Source organism: Heterodontus francisci, chromosome 2 (genome assembly GCF_036365525.1).
Source record: "Heterodontus francisci isolate sHetFra1 chromosome 2, sHetFra1.hap1, whole genome shotgun sequence".
Classification (NCBI taxonomy): domain Eukaryota; kingdom Metazoa; phylum Chordata; class Chondrichthyes; order Heterodontiformes; family Heterodontidae; genus Heterodontus; species Heterodontus francisci.
Window position 1 is genome coordinate 75,890,778 of NC_090372.1, and position 17,842 is coordinate 75,908,619.

Below are 17,842 nucleotides of genomic sequence, written 5' to 3' on the forward strand. Positions count from 1 at the left end.
TTTCCTTTTGACAAGAATTCCCTAAAACTCTCAGGTATCTTGTTCATGTCCCCCATATTCACACCAGTTTTATTATTTGGCCTTACAGCTGCAGTCAGAGCAACAGCCTGATCTGTTGTACTCTCAGTCAGGGCCCCTTTCTCTGCATTGGCTTTGTGTACCCCAATAAGTCGCATGGGTTTACCCCTCAACTTCCAGCATTCTGCATGAAGGTGTCCCACCTTGCGGCAATGGCAACACTTAGGCTTTCAGATCTCACTTCCAACCTCAGCATCTTTCTTTCTGGCCTGAGGAGGAGATCCGAGGCATTCCCAACTGTCCCTTCTTGTATCCGACTACTTGCCTTCCTTTCACCCTCCCACCTCGTATCCTTTTTGGGTTTGTGGGGGTGATGGAGAAAGTGTTTTGGCTTGTAAACAAGCTCGTAATCATCAGTGATTTCCGCTGCTGTTGAGACATTCTAGTTCTGTACATGGGTTCTTGCTAACGGAGGGAGTGAATTTTTTAATTCTTCAACGAGAATTATTTCTCTAAGGTTCTCATTCATGGCCTCTACCTTTAGTTCCCGCATCCAAAGATCAAAATTAATTTGCTTTACCCTCTCAAATTCTATATATGTCTGCCCAGGCTGTCGCCAGAGGTTCCGGAATTCCTGCCTGTGCGCTTCAGGGACCAACTCATAAGCAGTGAGAATAGACTTTTTTGCCATTCATAATCGGCAGAAGCCTCCTCAGAAAGCATGGCATAAACTTCATGAGCTCTGCTCATTAACCTGCTTTGCATAAGCCTTCCTTCGGCCACTTCATCTGTCTGGCTATTGTTACGACCAACTGCTCAAGTCAAAGCCCCCAATCAAAATATACGATTCTGATTGTGGTGGGAGAAACGCACCATTGATTCAGTCCCGTCCCTCCACAGATCGCCTAACATATAATTTTAAACTTTCCAAATTAAAGAAAGACCAGCCAAATTGTACCATCTATTAATCCCCGAATGAGGCTAACCAAAGCAAGTGTCTTTAGATCAACAAATTAACTGTTTAATTAGAAAAACTAAATTCGGAAACACTACTAAGATATAAACAACATTTAACATAGAAAAAATTAGAGCCCTTGCATAATTACGCTTCTGCCAAAGTTGCTTGAAGTCCTCACAGCTGTCCGATGGGGAATAAAGGTTCTTCAACAGTAGAACAGTCTGTAGTCTGGTTCAGCAGTTGAATTGATGCTCTTTTTTCCAGCGATGAATTTCAACAAAGACAGTTCAGTAGTTAAAGGAATTTGGTTATTTTCTTTTAAGAAATTAATCTGGTTTGACATCAGAATTCTTAGAGTATAATAAATAAGGTTTAAAGAAACTGAGAGACATCTCTCATTTCCTTCAGTATATGCTGGTCCAGCTATCTGTCTGTTTCTGTTAACTGTGTCCAGTTAACAGCCAAGTTTTTAGCCTGTTTTTCAAAAAACAATTGGCAACATTTTATCTTTGTCCTTGTTCTCCAAATGGCTGTATCCTGAGGCAACCAGAATGCACTCTTTGAATCACTGTCCCTGGAGCTTGCTGCCTTAAAGCAGAACTGCTCCTTTTCCAGTCTTAAAGGCACACCACATTCTTTCCAGAAAGAAAACAACAGGATCATAACACTACCTTTTCAGAAGAAATTAAAAATGCCTCTACGTCCCTTTCCTCAAATTCCGGAGGGCTTGCACAATTTTAAACAGCTTTCCACTGGGTCCTGGGCTGTAGTCAGATCTTTCATCACCAGAATTTTCCTTGAAGCCAAGGCCACTTTTTTGACTTAGTTCTAGCTTTTAACTTCAATTTTCCTTTCTTCTCTTTCTCTTTGAAACGCTCACTTCTGCCCATTCCTCTCTGTCAAGTACAAGTTTTTTCATCGTCAATTCTCTTTCCTGTTCAAGCTTAAGTTTTTCCAATTCTTTTTCCTGCTCAAGTTTTGTCATTTCCAATTGCAACCGAATCAAGCTAATTCAACTGCAGTACTATCTGGTTCACCTTTTTCTTCTTCCAATTTCAAATGGTGTGCTATTACCTTAATTATATCTGCTTTCTTAGCTCCTGATTTTATCTCCATCAGCAACCTTTCGACCCATTCCTTTAGTCTAACATAGAGTCATACAGCACCGAAACAGACCCTTCGGCCTAATGAGTCCACGCCGACCATCAACCACCCATTTATACTAATCCTACATTAATCCCATTTTCCCTCTCACATCCCCACCTTCCCTCAATTCTCCTACCACCTACCTACACGAGGGGCAATTTTTACAATGGCCAACTTACCTATTAACCTGCAAGTCTTTGCCATGTGGGAGGAAAGCGGAGCACCCGGAGGAAACCCACACGGTCACAGGGATAACTTGCAAACTCCGCACAGACAGTACCCAGAACTGAACCCGGGTCACTGGAGCTGTGAGGCTGCGGTGCTTGCCACTATGCCGCCCTTAGTTAACCTTAGTTAAGTTTCTCAAATCACTCAGGGATACATACTCCCTCCCCAGAAATGTTATAACAACTGAAAAAGACATGCTGGTAGTGTAAACGTTAATGCACAAGAAACCTGTTTTTTTACTTTTCCTCTTTTCAATTATTATTCCCTCACTTACAATTGCAAGTCGTCGGTTTTTAGGATATCCCGCAAAGAGCCCCAAATTATATGTTACGACCGAGGTGGGAGGAGTGCACTGTCTTTTCTAGTCCCATTTCTCTGCAGGTCACAACATATATTTTAAAAATGTTTACCCAGTTACCAATTCAGTCAATCATATACTCTACTGTAGCCCAGAATAAAATACACCAGCCAGGTTTCTTTAATAAACAACAATATTATCAGTTTATCAGTTTATTATCAAACAAGACTTATCCAGCAATGAAGCAAAGCTTAACACACAGATTAAAATATGAAAGTTCCCTTTATAAATTCCCCCCACACACACTGAAAAAATACAGAAATTCTCTCTGCAGAGGTCTGTTACAAAAAAAGACAAAAACAATACTTTGGTCAACTACTTGCTAATTCTTGAAGGAAAAAAAAGAGATATGGAAGAAGTCAGTTATCCCTTTTGCTCTGGCGCCTAGATATATGAAGATGGGTCACTGGGATCTTTTTAAAGCAGTTTGTTTCAGGGGGCTTTGAGAATTAATCTGGCAGGTTTTTCCAGCTTCTCAGGAGAGATGCAGCATCAGAGATTTTAGCTCTCCCACACTGGATCTTTGCAGGGTTTCTTCAAAGAGGTAGAGAAAGCGGTGAGCTGGATGTTTCTTTTTCTTGGCCGACAAAACACCAACTGTCTTCAAATCAGTTCACACCTCAACAGAACTGAAAATAACATCCAAACCCCAAACAGAACGTCAACCTCCTGACTTCCATCAACCTTGACATGTGGCTTCTCTGTAAACATCTTCCCCAGGTCACCAAGGTTTCTGTTGTTTATTGAGCTTAAAGCACCTGATTTCCAGCACAGGTAGTTTTCAAACAACATCTCAAGTGTCCTTTCAGTGAATTTGGTAAAATAAACACATTCAAGGAATCTTTTCAGTTTTAACACAAGTCCTCAAAAAATCTTTAAAAATGGTCGGACTTTCGTAACAAAAGACATCGAAAATGTGATCCAGAACTGCCAGGTCTGTGCAATACAAAGACCAGAACAGCGTGAACCTCTGATAACTACTCAATTTCCATCCAGACCATGGGAATGTCTAGGTATGGATTTATCATGTTCAACAGAAAGTCCGACATAACCATCATTGATTATTTCTCCAGATGGATAGAATGAGAAGGTTGTATTCAACAACGACAGAAGCACTCACAAGAGTTCTACAGGACATCTTTACAACACTTGGTATCCCTGACGAAGTACTGTTGGACAATGGACCATAGTTTGCAAATGAATATTTCACACAGTTTGCGACAATAATGGGATTTCAACATCCCACAAGTTCACCACATTATCCGCAGTCGAATGGTAAAGCGGAAAAAGGGGTAAGAACCATAAAGTCCTTATTGAAGAATGAAGACCTTCGAACCTCACTTTTCATTTATTGATCTACACCGTTGACGTGTGAACTATCACCTGCAGAGTTACTGATGGGCAGGCAGATAAGAACGCAACTTCCTATGTTGCGAAAAAAAATTGCTTCCAGGATTGATGTCTGGGACTATGAGAGACTGAGAGAACAGGAAAATTCTTATAAAAGGAAACAAACTCGAAATAACAACAAAAGATTTTGTGCCAGAGACTTACTGAAACTGAATGAAAGCCAAAGAGTATGGATACGAGACCTAGAAATGGAAGGCACTGTAATCCACAAAGGTGAAAACTATCATTGTGTGATACACACAACAGAAGGGAACATATGTAGAAATAGGAGAAACATTATCCCTATTCCCCAGAAGCAACAGTCAATCATTTATTTGGAAGAATCAGATGATGATGAAGAAACCCATAGCAAACAGAATACTACAATCCCCAGTAAACATCAACCAAGTCAGCAATCGTGACTTACAAGGAAGACTACTGATCATCCCAGTTTGCCTAGAACAAGATCAGAGAGAGTTGTGAAACCTCCTATCAGACTAAATCTGTGAAGTCAGAGACTTGGGGGGAAAAAGGGTAGTAGGTAAAGTCAAGAATGTATATATGAGGGGCGGCACAGTGGCGCAGTGGTTAGCACCGCAGCCTCACAGCTCCAGCGACCCAGGCTCGATTCTGGGTACTGCCTGTGTGGAGTTTGCAAGTTCTCCCTGTGTCTGCGTGGGTTTCCTCCGGGTGCTCCGGTTTCCTCCCACCTCCAAAAGACTTGCAGGTTGATAGGTAAATTGGCCATTGTAAATTGCCCCTAGTGTAGGTAGGTGGTAGGAGAATAGTGGGGATGTGGTAGAGAATATGGGGTTAGTGTAGGGTTAGTATAAATGGGTGGTTGTTAGTCGGCACAGACTCGGTGGGCCGAAGGGCCTGTTTCAGTGCTGTATCTCTAAATAAAAATAAAATAAAATAAAAAATCAAGGTGGGAGCAATGCACCGTCAATTCAGTCCCATCGCTCCACAGGTCACAGCTTATTATTAAGGTTTTCCCACCCAACTGGAAAAACAGCCAAATTAAACACTCTAGTAACCCCAGAATGAAACAGACCAAACCAGGTATCTTTACACAACAACAAATTAACTATTTAAAAAAAAACTAAATCTTAAACACTATTACTATAAACCTATGTCTAAAGACCTTATAACTTCTTATTTTAACCTAACTCCCTCCATTCACACGCATACATTCAAAACTCATGGTTAACTGGTTTCTTTTTTAAAAAATTATGTTTTTAAAAATTAACAGTTTCTGAAGAATAAATAAATATGTAAGTCTTTGTGGGTTACATTCCTGATGGCTGAGGTATTCCAATGTGAAAATAATCAAATGCCACTCGAAGTTTCCACACAGATTTGATGAAAATAGTCCTTCATTAGATAGGCACTCAAAACACTTCGGCTGCAGCAGACATCAAGACCATCGGCGAATTCCAGAAAATACAATCAGTCAAAAGAGATTCTGTCTTGAAGCAAATACTTCCTGGCTTGGAAGTAAAGAAAAGGAGTTTTGCTACCTTCAGCAATACAAATGATCTCTTCACTCGACCAATCTACCCTTCTCCACCCTCTAACCTATTTGTGTTGTGAACCTCTTATGTGTCTGAAAAAATTGCATCGTAGTTTATTATTTTACTTAGTTTGGTTTAAGTACAATAAAGTTAACCTCTTTCTTTGTTAACTCAAGAAAACCTGTACGATTGATTATTTTTATGATCATAGCAAGTAAATAATCAAACACCTACTGAATTGGCCAGTACATCCACTTTAAAAAAGAATTCAACCTGTCGTGGTCAAACAAGCAGAGAAAAGAGGGGAGCACTTCAAGGGGAGGTGGTGGCGTAGTGGTAATGTCACTAGACTAGTAACTCGGAGCTCCAGGCTAATGCTCTGGGGACATGAGTTTGAATCCCACTACAGCAGATGGTGAAATTCTAATTCAATTAATAAATCCGGAATTAAAAGCTAGACTAGTGGTGACCATGAAACCATTGTTGATTGTTGTAAAAACCCATCTGGTTCACTAATGTCCTTTAAGAAAGGAAATCTGCTGTCCTTACCTGGTCTGGCCAACACGTGACTCCAGACCTACAGCAATGTGGTTGACTCTTAAATACTCTCTGAAATGGCCGAGCAAGCCACTCGGTTGTATCGAACCGCTACAAAGTCCAAACAAAAGAATGAAGCCAGACGGACCACCCAGCATCGACCCAGGCACCGGAAACGACAACAGCAAACCCAGCCCCGTCAATCCTGCAAAGTCCTCCTTGCTAACATCTGGGGGCTTGTGCCAAAATTGGGAGAGCTGTCCCACAGACTAGTCAAGCAACAATCTGATATAGTCATACTCACAGAATCATACCTTGCAGGCAATGTCCGAGACACCACTATCACCATCCCTGGGTATGTCCTGTCCCACCGGCAGGACAGACCCACCAGAGGTGGCGGCACAGTGATATACAGTCGGGAAGGAGTTGCCGTGGGAGTCCTCAACATTGACTCTGGACCCCATGAAGTCTCATAGAATCAGGTCAAACATGGGCAAGGAAACCTCCTGTTGATTACCACCTACCGTCCCGCCCTTGGCTGATGAATCAGTGCTTCTCCATGTTGAACACCAATTGGAAGAAGCACTGAGGGTAGCAAGAGCGCAAAATGTACTCTGGGTGGGGACTTCAATGTCCATCACCAAGAGTGTCTCGGTAGCACCATTACTGACCAAGCTGACTGAGTCAAAGAACAAAGCACAAAGAACAGTACAGCACAGGAACAGGCCATTCGGCCCTCCAAGCCTGCGCCGATCTTGATGCCTGCCTAAACTAAAACCTTCTGCACTTCCGGGGTCCGTATTCCTCTATTCCCATCCTATTCATGTATTTGTCAAGATGCCTCTTAAACGTCTCTATGGTACCTGCTTCCACCACCTCCCCCGGCAACAAGTTCCAGGCACTCACCACCCTCTGTGTAAAGAACTTGCCTCGCACATCCCCTCTAAACCTTGCCCCTCTCACCTTAAACCTATGTCCCCTAGTAACTGACTCTTTCACCCTGGGAAAAAGCTTCTGACTATCCACTCTGTCCATGCCGCTTAGAACTTTGTAAACCTCTATCATGTCGCCCCTCCACCTCCGTCGTTCCAGTGAAAACAATCCGAGTTTATCCAACCTCTCCTCATAGCTAATGCCCTCCAGACCAGGCAACATCCTGGTAAACCTCTTCTGTACCCTCTCCAAAGCCTCCACATCCTTCTGGTAGTGTGGCGACCAGAATTGCACACAATATTTTAAGTGTGGCCTAACTAAAGTTCTCTACAGCTGCAGCATGACTTGCCTATTTTTATACTCTATGCCCCGACCGATGAAGGCAAGCATGCCGTATGCCTTCTTGACTACCTTATCCACCTGCGTTGCCACTTTCAGTGACCTGTGGACCTGTACGCCCAGATCTCTCGGCCTGTCAATACTCCCCAGGGTTCTGCCATTTACTGTATACTTCCCACCTGCATTAGACCTTCCAAAATGCATTACCTCACATTTGTCCGAATTAAACTCCATCTGCCATTTCTCCGCCCAAGTCTCCAACCGATCTATATCCTGCTGTATCCTCTGACAATCCTCATCACTGTCCGCAACTCCACCAACCTTTGTGTCGTCCGCAAACTTACTAATCAGACCAGCTACATTTTCCTCCAAATCATTTATATATACTACAAACAGCAAAGGTCCCAGCACTTATCCCTGTGGAACACCACTAGTCACATCCCTCCTTTCAGAAAAGCACCCTTCCACTGCTACCCTCTGTCTTCTATGACCGAGCCAGTTCTGTATCCATCTTGCCAGCTCTCCTCTGATCCCATGTGACTTCACCTTTTGTATCAGTCTGCCATGAGGGACCTTGTCAAAGGCTTTACTGAAGTCCATATAGATAACATCCACTGCCCTTCCTTCATCAATCATCTTTGTCACTTCCTCAAAAAACTCAATCAAATTAGTGAGACACGACCTCCCCTTCACAAAACCATGCTGCCCCTCGCTAATAAGTTCATTTGTTTCCAAATGGGAGTAAATCCTGTCCCGAAGAATCCTCTCTAATAACTTCCCTACCACTGACGTAAGGCTCACCGGCCTATAATTTCCTGGATTATCCTTGTTACCCTTCTTAAACAAAGGAACAACATTGGCTATTCTCCAGTCCTCTGGGACCTCACCTGTAGCCAATGAGGATGCAAAGATTTCTGTCGAGACCCCAGCAATTTCTTCCCTTGCCTCCCTCAGTATTCTGGGGTAGATCCCATCAGGCCCTGGGGACATATCTACCTTTATGCTTTGCAAGACACCCAACACCTCCTCCTTTTTGATAATGAGATGACTGAGACTATCTACACTCCCTTCCCTAGGCTCATCACCCACCAAGTCCTTCTCCTTGGTGAATACTGATGCAAAGTACGCATTTAGTACCTCGCCCATTTCCTCTGGCTCCACACATAGATTCCCTTCTCTGTCCTTGAGTGGGCCAACCCTTTCCCTGGTTACCCTCTTGCTCTTGATATACGTATAAAAAGCCTTGGGATTTTCCTTAATCATGTTTGCCAATGATGAATGCATCCTTTGTCTTATTGACGAGGCTCACAATATCCCGCGTTATCCAAGATTCCCGAAACTTGCCAAACTTATCCTTCTTCCTCACAGGAACATGCTGGTCCTGGATTCTAATCAACTGATGTTTGAAAGACTCCCACATGTCAGATGTTGATTTACCCTCAAACAGCCACCCCCAATCTAAATTCTTCAGTTCCTGACTAATACTGTTATAATTAGCCTTCCCCCAATTTAGCACCTTCACCCGAGGACTACTCTTTTCCTTATCCACAAATACCTTAAAACTTATGGAATTATGGTCACTGTTCCCGAAATGCTCCCCTCCTGACACTTCAACCACCTGGCCGGGCTCATTCCCCAATACCAGGTCCAGTACGGCCCCATCCCTAGTTGGACTATCTACGTATTGTTTCAAGAAGCCCTCCTGGATGCTCCTTACAAATTCTGCCCCATCCAAGCCCCTAGCACTAAGTGAGTCCCAGTCAATATAGGGGAAGTTAAAATCACCCACCACTACAACCCTGTTAGCTTTACATCTTTCCAAAATCTGTCTACATATCTGCTCCTCTACCTCCCGCTGGCTGTTGGGAGGCCTGTAGTAAACCCCCAACATCGTGACTGCACCCTTCCTATTCCTGAGCTCCACCCATATTTCCTCGCTGCATGACCCCTCCGAGGTGTCCTCCCACAGTACAGCTGTGATATTCCCCTTAACCAGTAATGCAACTCCCCCACCCCTTTTCCATCCCCCTCTATCCCGCCTGAAGCTTCTAAATCCTGGAACATTTAGCTGCCAATCCTGTCCTTCCCTCAACCAAGTACTAAAGGACATAGCTGCTAGACTGGGTCTGCGACAGGTGGTGAGAGAACCAACCCGAGGGGAAAACCTACTTGACCTCATCCTCACCAATCTACCTGTTACATATGCATCTGTCCATGACAGTACTGGTAGGAGTGACTACCACACAGTCCTTGTGGAGACAAAGTCTCATCTTCATATTGAGGGTACCCACCATCGTGTTGCGCTTTTCTACCAGCGTGCTAAATGGGATAGATTTCGAACGAATCTAGCAACTCAAAATTGGGTATCCATGAGGTGTTGTGGCCCATCAGCAGCAGCAGAATTGTACTCAACCACAATCTGTAACCTCATGGCTCCGCATATCCCCCACTCTACAATTACCATCAAGCCGGGAGACCAACCCTGGTTCAATGAAGAGTATAGGTGGGCATGTCAAGAGTAGCCCAGGCATACCTCACGATGAGGTGTCAACCTGGTGAAGCTACAACACAGGACTACTTGCATGAGAAACAGCAGAAGCAGCGTGCAATAGACAGAGCTAAGCAATCCCACAACCAACGGAACAGATCTAAGCTCTGCAGTCCTGCCACATCCAGTCATGAATGGTGGAGGACAATTAAATAACTGACAGGAGGAGGAGGAGGCTCTACAAATATTCCAAAACTCAACGCTGCGGGAGCCCAGCACATCAGTGCAAAAGACAAGGCTGAAGCATTTGCATCTATCTTCAGCCAGAAGTGCTCAGTGGATGATCCATTTCGGTCTCCTCCTGAAGTCCCCAGCATCACAGATGCCAGTCTTCAGCAGCATCACAGATGCCAGTCTTCAGCCAATCCAATTCACTCCACATGATATCAAGAAACAGCTGAAGACACTGGATACTGCAAAGGCTATGGGCCCTGACAACATTCCAGCAAAACTTGCGCTCCAGAACTTACCCCTAGCCAAGCTGTTCCAGTACAGCTACAAAACTGGCATGCACCTGGCAATGTGTAAATTGCCCAAGTATGTCCTGTGCACAAAAAGCAGGACAAATCCAACCTGGCCAATTACCACCCCATCAGTCTACTCTCAATCATCAGGTGTTGTCAACTGGCACTTGCTCAGCAATAACCTGCTCAGTGACACTCAGTTTGGGTTCCGCCACAGCCACTCAGCTCATGACTTCATTACAGACTTGGTTCAAACATGGACAAAAGATCTGAACTCCAGAGGTGAGGTGAGAATGACTGCCCTTGACATCAAGGCAGCATTTGACTGAGTATGGCATCAAGGAGTCCTAGTAAAACTGAAGTCAATGGGAATCAGGGGGAAAATTCTCCACTGGTTGGAGTCATACCTAGCAAGGAAGATGGTTGTGGTTATTGGAGGTCAATCATCTCAGTCCCAGGACATCACTGCAGGAGTTCCTCAGGGTAGTATCCTAGGCCCAACTATTTACAGCTGCTTCATCAATGACCTTCCTTCAATCATAAGGTCAGAAATGGGGATGTACGCTGATGATTGCACAATGTTCAGCACCATTCGTGGCTCCTCAGATACTGAAGCAGCCCATGTCCTGATGCAGCAAACCTGGACAACATGCAGGCTTGGGCTGATAACGGCAAGTAACATTTGTGTCACACAAGTACCAGGCAATGACCATCCCAAACAAGAGAGAATCTAACCATCTCGCCTTGACGTTCAATGGCATTACCATCGCTGAATCCCGCACTATCCATATTCTGGGGGTCACCATTGACCAGAAACTGAACTGGACCTGCCACATCAGTACTGTGGCTACAACAGCAGGTCAGAGGCTGAGAATTCTGAGTAACTCACCTCTCATCTCCCCAGTGCCTGTCCACCATCTACAAGGCACAAGTCAGGAGTCTGATGGAATACTGTCCACTTGCCTGGATGGGTGCAGCTCCAACAACACTCACGAAGTTCGACACCATCCAGGGCAAAGCAGCCGCTTGATTGGCACCCCATTCACCACCTTCAACATTCACTCCCTCCACCACCGATGCACAGTGGCAGCAGTGCATACCATATACAAGATGCACTGCAGCAACTCACCAAGACTCCTTCAGCAGCATCTTCCAAACCTACGACCTCTACCATCTAGAAGGACAAGGGCAGCAAATGCATGGGAACACCACCACCTGCAAGTTCCCCTCCAAGCCACACACCATCCTACCTTGGAACTACATCGCTCTTCCTTCACTGTCGCTGGGTCAAAATCCGGAACTCCCTTCCGAACAGCACTCTTGGTGTACCTACACCCCAAGGACTGCAGAGGTTCAAGAAGGCAACTCACCATCACCTTCACAAGGGCAATTAGAGATGGGCAATAAATGCTGACCTAGCCAGTGACGCCCATATGCAATGAATGAATTAAAAAAAGACTCCTCCTCACCTGACCATAACAAGATTTTAAAAAAGCTGGATACTAAAGTGGGAGAAACAATGTGAAATAATTAAGTTATATTCATAATTACATTTGTTCTGAAAGCCAAGGTAAAATCTCGCTCAGCTGCAATGATATAGATGTAAGATTCATGGATCATCATATTTCTCCTTCCCATAACACACCTTTAAATGGTAGCAAAATGCATTTAAAATATTGCAAATATACATCAATGTTTGCCCAAGTCCAAGTTTTAAAACATTAGTTGTCCTCATTCACCTTCACAAACATAGTCTGTGTAATTTACATTTCTTGATAAATGCCCTCGCTGTTCATTGGTTAGCCAAAAATAGATTTTAAAAGAGTTTGAAAACATATTTGTGGGATATGACTTTGGACTTTGATTAGTCCCAGGTATCTGACTGTCACACTCTCAGTTGCATTGTTTGTTAGGACTTCTGTTTAAGAGGACAGACTTTCCTTGAATATTAAATTCCCGAATCACTGATTGACACAATAAATATCATCACTCTCAGTGACTGTGCTCTATTTCCATTTATGTTTAATCTTTCTCTCAATACTTACATTTTCTTTACACTTCTAAACTGTTCTTCACTAATTCTATTTTTCACCTTTTCATTCATTCCTCTTGCCTTCTCTTCCACAGATAGATGGTCAGTCCATTTGTTTCTCTTCCTCATTCTTCCCACTGGACCATTTACAGAACTGTGCAAATGTCACTGTTGCCACTCAGCAGTAAAACCTGCCCATAGGTGCCAGGAGACTTATAGATTTGCAGCTGTCCATAATTAAAGATGGGAGCAGGTGGTAGGAAAACAGGCTCAGGCTGATCTGTGGCAGAAATGGCAAAGAAATCGGATAGATATAAGCAATGTGGGGAGAATATCTGCTGGATTAGAGGTATTTATTTCCCAGAGCTGAATATCAAGGGTCTTGGCTGCAACAGGTATGTACATAACTGGTATTTTCTCTCAGGCTTCGTGAATATGATTCAGAAGTAGGATGGCAAGTTTATTGGAAAGGTAAAAAAATGAGTGGAGTTGTGCTTAACAATGATAAGGATTCTTTACATTAAGTCATCCATCACCCTCCCCTCCTCTCCCTGTCCTCCTCCCAATAATATAAAAGCAAAATACTGCAGATGCTGGAAATCTGAAATAAAAACAGCAAGTGCTGGAATTATTCAGCATCCGTGGACAGAAAAACAAAGTTAACATTTCAGGTCTGTGACCGTTCATCAGAACTGGAAAAGGTTAGAAAAGAATTAGGTTTTAAGCAACCCTCGCTCTCCCCCACTCCCCTCCCTCTCTTCTCCCCCCCCCCTCCTTTTCCACTCCTCTCCCCCCTCTCTTCCCGCTCTCTCTCCATTCAGCCCTCCCCCTCCCCCCTCCCCTGCTTCTCCCTCTTCCCCTTTCCCACTCTTCTCCCACCTCCCCCTTCCCTCGTCACCTTCCCCACTCCCCTGCCAGCCTTTCCCCTGATTCCCCCTTCCCCCTTCTCCACACCTTGCCCCTCCCCTTCCCTTCCCCCCTTCCATGTCCCCTCTCGACCCTCAACTTCCCATTCCCCCTCCCCCATTGGCCACTTCCCCCTCCACTCCCCCTTCCCCTCCCCATCCCCTTGCCTTCCCCCTCCCCCCTCCCCAACCCCTTCCCTTCCCCTACCTCCATCTACTTCCCCCTACCCCCTTGCCTTCCCCTCTCCACCTCGTCCATCCCCCCTCCCCTTAACCATTCCCATTCTGCCCCCTCCCCCTCATTCCCGCTACCCCTTCCCCCCCACCCCGTCCCTTCCCCCCTTCATTCCCTCTTCCACCTCCCCCACACCCCTCCCCATTCCCTCTTCTCCCCCTCCCCCACTTCCCCAGATCCCCTTCACCCTCCCTTTCCCCCTCTTCCTCCCTCCCTTTCCCCCTCTTCCTCCCTCCCTTTCCCCCTCTTCCTCCCTCCCATTCCCCCAATCCCCTTCCAATTACCCTACCTCTCCCCCTTCCCCTTCCTCCATCTACCTCCTCCTTCCCCCTCCCCATCTGCCTTCTTTCCCCTCCCCGTCCCCCTCTTCCCCCCTTTCCTCATCCCCCATTTCCCCCTCCTTCCTCCTCCCCTCTCTCCTCCTCCCCCCCTCCCCTCCCCTCCTCTGTCCCCCCCTCCCCTCCTCTGTCCCCCGCCATTCCTCCCCTCTATCCCCTGCCATTCCTCCCCTCTATCCCCCCTCTCTAACCTTCCTCCCACTGCTTCCCCCCTCACTCCTCCCCCACTCCTCCCGCTTCCCCCCTCACCACTCCCTCCACCCACTTCCCCTCCCCCCTGCCTCCTTCCCCCACTTCTCCGCCCCCTCCCCATTTCCCCCTCCCCCAACCTCTCCACCCCTCTCCCTCCCCCCCAACCTCACCACTCCTCCTCCCTCCCCCCCAACCTCACCACTCCTCCTCCCTCCCCCCCAACCTCACCACTCCTCCTCCCTCCCCCCCAACCTCACCACTCCTCCCCCCTCTCGACTCCTCCCCTCTCCCCCAAACCCGCCAGCTTACTCGTCCCAGCCACATCTCCGGCCCTTCCCCCCGGACCTCAGGCTGATACCCTTTGCTCCCGGAAGTTGTTTATGTCGCAGGCAGAGCGATGGCGTCGCGGGGTTGGTGACGGAGTTAAAAAGAGAGAGATCGGCGGTGTGGATAGGGTGAGTATTGCTTGGATTATGGTGATGATTGAGTTGTTTTCAGATCGCTCAGCTAGTGCTGAGTTTTTGGGTCTGAGCCCGGGTTGTGTTTGTGGCGCAGCAGCTGTGGTGAAATCTGTTGTTGTTTTGCTGGGGATCGGGAATGAGTTGCGGCCTCAGCGGCTGTCGCTGAGGTTGGCGTCGAGGAAGGGTTGTTGACGGCCTCCCGGGGAAGGGGAGGATGGACTGGGGGTTACGGATTTCCGGGCCTTTCCCCAAAGGCTGCTGTTGATTTGGAAGGAGGTTCGTGGCCTCCGTTGGGCGGGGATTATTATTGAGACCAAGGAGCCTTAGATCAGTGAGCTTGGCGAGTTGTGAGGTTGTGTTTTTTTCTTGCTCTTTCTCCTTCTCTCGCATTTCCGCCGATTGGCAACTCACGACTGGACAAGGCTTATTAACCGGCTTGAATGGATGTTCCAGTATACGCTAATAAAAATGCAATTTGACATCTATTCTTAATATATGGTTTTTGGCTTGGGTTAAAACAATACCACAGGAAATCTGTGCGTGGGTATGTGGTTTCAGATGTTGGGTCTGTTTTAGATACTTTCTCGGATACAGCAATGCTGGTCACTCCTGTAAACATCCTAAGTGTATTACGTTATTGTGTACTGTCCAATATCAAATTGTGGTAGTGTAATCCAAGGTGAAAAAATAGGACCCTCTTGTGACCGGAACTAGATACTGTGTCTTTAGCATTTTCCCTGTTTTCGTAGGTGAACTGAGAAGTACCTTAGCGAGATGAAGCCTGATATGAATCGTTAAATTTTTTTTTATTCATTCATGGGATGTGGGCGTCGCTGGCCAGGCCAGCATTTATTGCCCATCCCTAATTGCCCTTGAGAAGGTGGTGGTGAGCTGCCTTCTTGAACCGCTGCAGTCCATGTGAGGTAGGTACACCCACAGTGCTGTTGGGAAGGGAGTTCCAGGATTTTGACCCAGCGACAGTGAAGGAATGGCGATATAGTTCCAAGTCAGGATGGTGTGTGACTTGGAGGGGAATTTGCAGGTGATGGTGTTCCAATGCATTTGCTGCTCTTATCCTTCTCGTTGGTAGAGGTCGCGGGTTTGGAAGGTGCTGTCTAAGGAGCCTTGGTGCGTTTTTAAAATGCTTTTTAAAAAAATATAGAGTAATAGTCGAAGTATATACTTTCTTCACTCAATCTCACTTCTCTGCACAAAAACATTAAGATAACAAACCACATGCCCTGTCCCTGACTGATTTATTCTCTTTCTTTATAGATCAGAAAATCTGACCATCTGCATTTTAGCTTCCATCTCCAGACCCAGTTGACAGGTTCAGTTCTTTTTTCCCCCCTTCTCTTTCCTACGAGTGGTAAAGCTCTACTTTTAATTGTTTCTCCATTCAGAGAATTGCTAGTTAGCTTGTCAACTGAACTTAGTACTACTTTCTCTCTTAAAAGTATACTCTCAGCAGAGGCCTCCTGGGCTCAAATTAATAAAATTATTCCCACCTTAATAAATGCTCTATTAGTCCATGAGATGAATTCTCAAGTTGCTTAATGTTGACAAAAATAGGATAGTTGGCTCATTAATATACCAAATCTCATCTCGATTTAAAAAAAAAAATTAGTGCAAATTCACATTCAAAGTTAATTAATTGCCAATTTTTTTGTGAAAGTAAAATGCAAAATCCTGAAGGATGGCTATTGATATATCCTGTCCATTTTAGATTCTGATTGTTCAAGAAACTCTTAAGTAATTGCAAAATTTTAAATTGTGGATCTACGACCTATATTTTATTTCTAACGGTATGTTGTTCCCCATTGTGTGAAGTATTTCTGTGCTAATGCAATGAGTGAAAAAGAAATGTGCAACCATCTTGGATAAATCTAAGCTATCACTACTTTACATAGGATATACAGTACAGAAACAGGCCATTTGGCGCAACCAATCCATGTCAGCGCTAATGCTCTATTCTCACCTTTCCATCTTTCCTCGTCCAACTCTGTCAACATAACTCTCTTTTCCCTTCTCCGTTATGCCTACCCAGCCTCCCCTTAAATGTATCTATACTATTCACTTCAACCACTCCCTGTGCTAGTGAATTCCACATTCTCACAACCCTCTATAGGTAAAGAAGTTTCTGCTGAATTCCCTGTTTGATTTCTTGGTGACTTTCTTAGAATTCTTCCACTTGTGTGGAAAAGCTTTTCTGTGCCTACTCTATCAAAACCTTTCATAGTTTTCAAGACCTCCATTAGGTCACCCCCTCAGCCTTCTCTTTTCAAGAGAAGAGGCCTAGCCTGTTTGTCTTCTCCTGATAGGTATACCTCTGCATTTCTGGTATCCTTGTAAATCTTTCATGTACCCTCTCATGTACCCTCTACACTTTTTTATCATGTGACTAGAATTGTACTTAGTACTCCAGATGTGGTCTAACTGAGGTTCGATACAAGTTTTGCGTGACTTTACTTTTCAATTCATCCCTCTAGAAATAAACCCTAGTGCTTGGTTTGTTTTTACTATGGCCTTGTTAACCTGTGTGACTACTTTTTGTGATTTGTACATTTATACCATATTTAGATTCTTATTTTCCAAGAAATGTGCACCCTCTTTATTTTCTTGCCAAAATGTAATATCTCACATTTGTGTGTTAATTCATTTGCCAATTATATTGTCATTCTGCAAGTTTATTAATATCTTGTAATTTGTTGCAGTCCTCCTCAGTATTGACTATCCCCCCCAAGTTGGTGTCGTCTGCAAATTTAGAAGTTGTTTTTGATTCCAGTCTAAATCATATAAATTGTGAACAATAGTGCTTCCAGCACTGATGCTTGTGGAACACCACTTGCCTCCTTCTACCACTCCTTTATCCCTACTTTTTGCTTTCTGTCTTGAAGTCAGCTAGCTATCCATTCTGCTTCTTGTCCCCTGACTCCATGTTCTCTGACCTTATTCATTTGTCTATTATGTGGTAGCTTATTGAAGGCCTTTTGAAAATCTTGTCTAGTCTCTCTGCAAAAAATTTAATTATTTGTTACGACCGAGGCAGGAGGAGTGCACTGTTTATTCTAGTTCCACTTCTCCACCAGTCACAACATATATTTACATTTTTTCCCACTTACCGATACGGTCAGTCATAGACTTTTTTTATTCCAGAATAAAACACACCTACCAGGTTTCTTTAATCAACAAAATTATCAGTTTATTATAAAACAAATCTTAACCAGTAATGAAGTAGAGCATAAAC

General features: G+C 44.8%; 1 protein-coding gene across 2 annotated transcripts in view; it reads left to right on the plus strand.

Moving 5' to 3' along the window:
* Positions 1-14,449: 14,449 nt before the first annotated feature.
* Positions 14,450-17,842, plus strand: part of tax1bp1b (Tax1 (human T-cell leukemia virus type I) binding protein 1b) — a 153,264-nt gene continuing 149,871 nt past the window's right edge. For both annotated transcript variants that reach the window (XM_068059371.1, XM_068059380.1), the window contains exon 1: positions 14,450-14,589. The gene's annotated coding sequence lies outside the window, so the exon portion shown is untranslated. The remainder of the gene's footprint in view (positions 14,590-17,842) is intronic.